The sequence below is a fragment of the Phoca vitulina genome, unplaced genomic scaffold (genome assembly GCF_004348235.1).
Source record: "Phoca vitulina isolate PV1807 unplaced genomic scaffold, GSC_HSeal_1.0 scaffold134, whole genome shotgun sequence".
Classification (NCBI taxonomy): Eukaryota; Metazoa; Chordata; class Mammalia; order Carnivora; family Phocidae; genus Phoca; species Phoca vitulina.
In genome coordinates, this window is record NW_022589837.1 from 56,452 (window position 1) to 61,603 (window position 5,152).

Genomic DNA, 5,152 nt, shown 5'->3' on the forward strand with positions numbered 1-5,152 from the left:
GCAAATTATATAATTTCTCATGTATAATCTATGCAGAATAATAGTACCTACTTCAGGGGGATAATGAGGGATTAAGTAAGATAATTTATGCTAAAGCACTTAGCCCAGGGGCGGCAATATAAGTGCCCAACAAATGTCAGCTTTAACAATAATACTTATCATTATTGCTTTCATTTTACAAATGAAAAATACAGAATCTCTGGGAAGTAATTTTCCCAAGGTCACACAGCTAGTTTAAGTGTTGGAACCTGGAATTAAGCCCAGGTTGGACAGTGAGCAAAGCCCACACTGTTTCTACCACATTGTGTCAGACTTACAATAGAAGCTCGGGGTTTGGACACATGAACAAAACAAAACATAAAACACGCTTAGAAGGGCAGAGTTGGCACAGGACTGACCTTGTTGGCGACTTGTCTTCTTTTGAACTGCTCTGGCCTGACATAGGGATTGGTCTCATAGTCAGCGTAAGGAAGGCTTCAACCTGAGGTCTCTGGTCCTGGACCCAAGCGTGAGGGCTGGAAAGGGGTAAAAACAGGGAGTCAGTCTGGTCACTTCAATCTTCCTTCAGTGTTCCTGACAATTGGGAAATCTATCAGTCAGGACAATATTAATGTAACTGGTGAGTATTTATTGTGAAGAGGTGAAATATTGTAGTGAATAAGAGTATGGTCCTTCTACCAATACAGACATGGTTTTAAGTTCTGGATCTTCCACTTATTAACTTAAACTTTGGGTGAGTTATTTAACATCTTTAGGGTTCAGTTTCCTCACCTGTAAAATGACAAAATTAAAAGTAAGAACCACATAAGGTAGCTCTGAAAGTTAGATGTAATAGTGTACATACTGTACTTTCAGTAAATGGTAGCTATTTTGGACACATTATTAGTGCCCACCCATAAATTATTCCCCTCTCCCTTGACTCATGGAAGGCTGACTTTGCAGCCATCTTGGATGGGCACGGCTATAAGAAGAGCTCCAGCCAGCCAAATGTAAACTGAAGTGGCATGAGTAACTTAGTGAGAGAAAGAGTGAAAAACACCCCGTCCAGCCTCCCAGCTCTCTCTTCCCCTGCTGTGGCAACCCCAGAAGACCATGTTGAGTCAGCATTACCACAAGTTCATGCTTCTTTCCAAGCCTGGGTCTCTTAGTAACCATGTGGCACTGGGTTCCCCCTTGCCCTATTTCGGACATGTACTTTCAATGAGAAATAAAACACTGCATCACCACTGAGATTTAGCAGTTACCACACTGCCCTAGGAGACCTAAATCTGTCCTAATACAGGTATTATCATCATCATCCATTATCACTGTATGGGTCATTACCATTTCCTTGGTATCCATCACTGTACTTAGTATATTTCATGTTATAAATTTTGCTCTATTTATATTTTACAACATACTGAGTGTAAATTAAACTAAATATAGTTTGGTAAAAACTAAGTATTTTTAAAAAATTTTATCACCTTTAACTCTAAATTATGGAACAGTGAAATTCCATATTATAGACCATTCAAGAGGTGGGAGTTAATCAAATATATCTGGTTGTAGCATTTTTCCGCCCACTCCTCCCTACCCCCAAGTGCTGCTCTGGCTGCACCACGTTTGCTCAGAGCTCCCGGCTCCTGCTAAGCGAGCACCACCAACCTTTTTCTCCAGCCACCATCATGATCAACTCCCAGGACCTCATCCGCTAGGATGAGATGTTGTCCACCATCTACAAGATCTGGGAGATAGCACAGGGGCTGTGCCTGGAGGTGGAGGGGAGGACGGTCAGGAGGACGGAGGGTAACACTGATGACTCGCTCACTGTGGGAAATGCCTCCACCTCCGAGGGTGAAGGTACAGAAAGCACAGTCATGCCTGGTGTTGCTACTGTCCTGAAACATCACTGGCAGAAACCAGCTGCACCGAAGAAGCCTACAAGAAGTACGTCAGAGATTACATGAAATCGATCAAAGCCAAACTTGAAGAACAGAGACCAGAAAAAGGAAAACCTTTTATGACAGGGGCTGCAGAACAAATCAAGCACATCCTCACTAACTGCAAAAACTACCCATTCTCTGTTGATGAAAACATGAACCGAGGTGGCATGGTTGCTCTGCTGGACTATTCTGGGGATGGTGTGACCCCATATAGGATTTCCTTCAAGGATGGTGTAGAAATGGAAACATGTTAATGAACTTGGCTATGACTTTGGATGTACCACCTGTTGTCATAACAGGCTGCAGCTCTTCATCCACACGGCACCAGGACTTAGATGAATGGGACTGATGCCACCTTGAGCTCTTCATTTATTTCGACCTTGACTTATCTGGAGTGAGGCCATCGTTTTTAAGGAAAAAAAAAAAAAAAACATGTCCTGTAGGTTGTCTAAAATAAGAATGCATTTAAACTAAAAACACACACACAAATACATCAGGTTGTAAAATAATCTCTAAAAAGTCTATAAAAATGTACATATGGCAAAAACTCAAATTCTCAAATGGAGTAAATTTACTTGAAATATTGATCTTACATAAGCTTAAAAATCTATTCCTAAGATACAGAATACCCTTACTTCATTTTTAAAGCAGCTATTGAAAACTTATACTGAGTAATGAATTGTGTTTGGTGTTGAATTATACAGTGATAATTACAGTAAAGGCACAAACAAGTAAACCAACTTTACACCATTCTGATAAGACAGACAAGTCTGAAACCATGGGGTAAGAAGAAACAAGATGCAAATAAGATTATGTTAGATTTTTAATTTTACCTAATATTATCATATGTTAGCATTATACTACCTATGGCGGTATATTATCTGCATCAAAGAACACCATATACTTCAGGAAATAACTCCCAAATCTCAGTAACTTACCCAGTCAATGTTTATTTCTCATTCATGTAAAGTCCAATGTAGACGTTCCTGGTCAGGAGGCTCTCCTTCAATTGGTGACTCAGGAATCCAGTTTCTAATCATCTACTGGCTGTGTGTCTGGATGGCTGATAAAGAAAAAGAGCATGCAGAATGGTAAGGAAAAATTAAGAGTCCAGGCCTAGAAATGTAGCCCAATATAATGCCCAGAAGGAGTCAAATGGCTCCACCCATATGCAACGATGTTTAAATAACAATATTCATTAATATACAATGAATATATGCCGAAAAGAGATTTTTACATTATTATTAAATATAATATTTAAACTTTGAAAAATGAGACTAAGAGTCCTCCCAAAATATAGAACAAGTGATAACATCTTAAAAGTATGGGAAAACGTTAAGTGGAATGCAGAATAAATCCAGAATTTTCAATATCCATATAAAAGGGCTTTCAAAAAGACATCATAGAAATAATTGAGAGAAAAAATATAATGCTTAGGAATTTCTCCAAGCTGAAAATATTCACACTATTCTAGATTGAAACGGCCAAAAACTACAATGCAAAGCAAGATTAAAAAAACCCATTCCTAGGCACATAAAGAGTGTAATTTCAGACCAAAGATAGAGGGAAAAGCACTTATAATAATTTTAAAAATTGGCATTAGGCTTCTAGGCAAAAACATTACAAATAAAAAGTCTGTGAAGAGAGCTTAAAATCAGAAGAGATAAAAAGAGACAAACTTTGAATATACAATTGTACATCTCATTAAAGAATCAGAGAAATATTTTCATACCAGAACTAAAACACACGTGAACACTTTCTGAAAGAGCTAATAAAAGATTTGTTCCAACAGTAACAACAAAAAAACTAGAACTAATTAAGAGGATGCAAGAAGCAATGGTAAACAAAGCAAAACAAAATTTAGGAAACTCACTGTGAAATTTAAATATCAAGCTTATAAAAATCTGTAAAATACTGAGTAGTAGCAGCATTAGATTTTGAAAAGACAAGAGGAAAGAGTGGACAGTAATGAAACCATGTTGACTGTTTTGTCTTTTTTCTGGAGAGTTATAATTACACATTTATTAGAAAATTATAAGAATTTAGGGGCGCCTGTTTGGCTCAGTTGGTTAAGCAACTGCCTTCAGCTCAGGTCATGATCCTGGAGTCCTGGGATCAAGTCCCACATCCGGCTCCCTGCTCAGCGGGGAGTCTGCTTCTCCCTCTGACCCTTCCCCCTCTCATGCTCTCTCTCTCAAATATTAAAAAAAAGAAAAAAGAAAATTATAAGAATTTAAATATTTGAAAATTTAAGAGAAATCTGCAGAATAAAAATTAGGATATTAGAAAATTAGAATAGAATGGAAAATTAGCCATTTGAAAACAGAAGATAAAAAGAAACAAATTCAATAAATCCAACAAAAAGCCAAAAAGGGAGGGAGGAGAGACTATAGAAAGCACACTGCTTTAGAGAAAAAAATAATAGAAGTTGGCAAGATTAAATTGAAGGCATAGGTGATATGAAAGGTTCAAAATCTCCCCTTAAATCCTCATAATGGCTTTAAAACAAACATGGGAAAACAACTTTGGTAGGATGAATATAAGGGAAGAGGAAGACACACACCAAAACAATTAAAAATTAAAAATTAATAATGTAGATATATTATTAGGCAAAACAAATCATCAGTATGATAGGGAATATCATGGCACACTGACGAAAGGAGTGCTTTATCTAGAAGATAAGACAGGAATTTTATTCACTAAACAAAATGATTTCTAAATGTGTAAAGCATCAACTCATAAAGTTGCATGGACAACTTAGTAAATTCACAATAATTGTGGGAGACATTAAAACGACTCTATCAGAACTCATAAGGTCAGGGGCACAAAAAAACAAGAAAGCTTGAAAACTTGAATCAAAACATTAACAAGCTTGACTATGCACATAGTTACAGAATGACAACCAAATCACACATATTCTTCTCAAATGTGTATATTTATAAAAATATACTAAGTGCTCAACTACAGAACTCAGCAGTCCAGAAAAAGAAGTATCACACAATAGAAATCAACAATCAAAATGGTGGCCAAAAACAATGCACCTAGAGATGTGATAACATCCTTCTAAATGACTTGTAAGAATCCAAAATGGAAATTGAAAGTGATTTAGAACTAAATTGTGGGAAACAGAACACCACAACAACCACTGGTGCATGTTGGCTCAGACTCCGAGATCTCTGAGAAAACTCAAGATTGCAGGGTTAAAAATAACTCGAAAGGCTCAGAGTGAA

At 37.1% G+C, this 5,152-nt stretch overlaps 1 pseudogene; it reads left to right on the forward strand.

Moving 5' to 3' along the window:
• Positions 1-1,664: 1,664 nt before the first annotated feature.
• LOC116628853 lies at positions 1,665-2,176 on the forward strand (annotated as a pseudogene).
• The last annotated feature ends 2,976 nt before the right edge of the window (positions 2,177-5,152 follow it).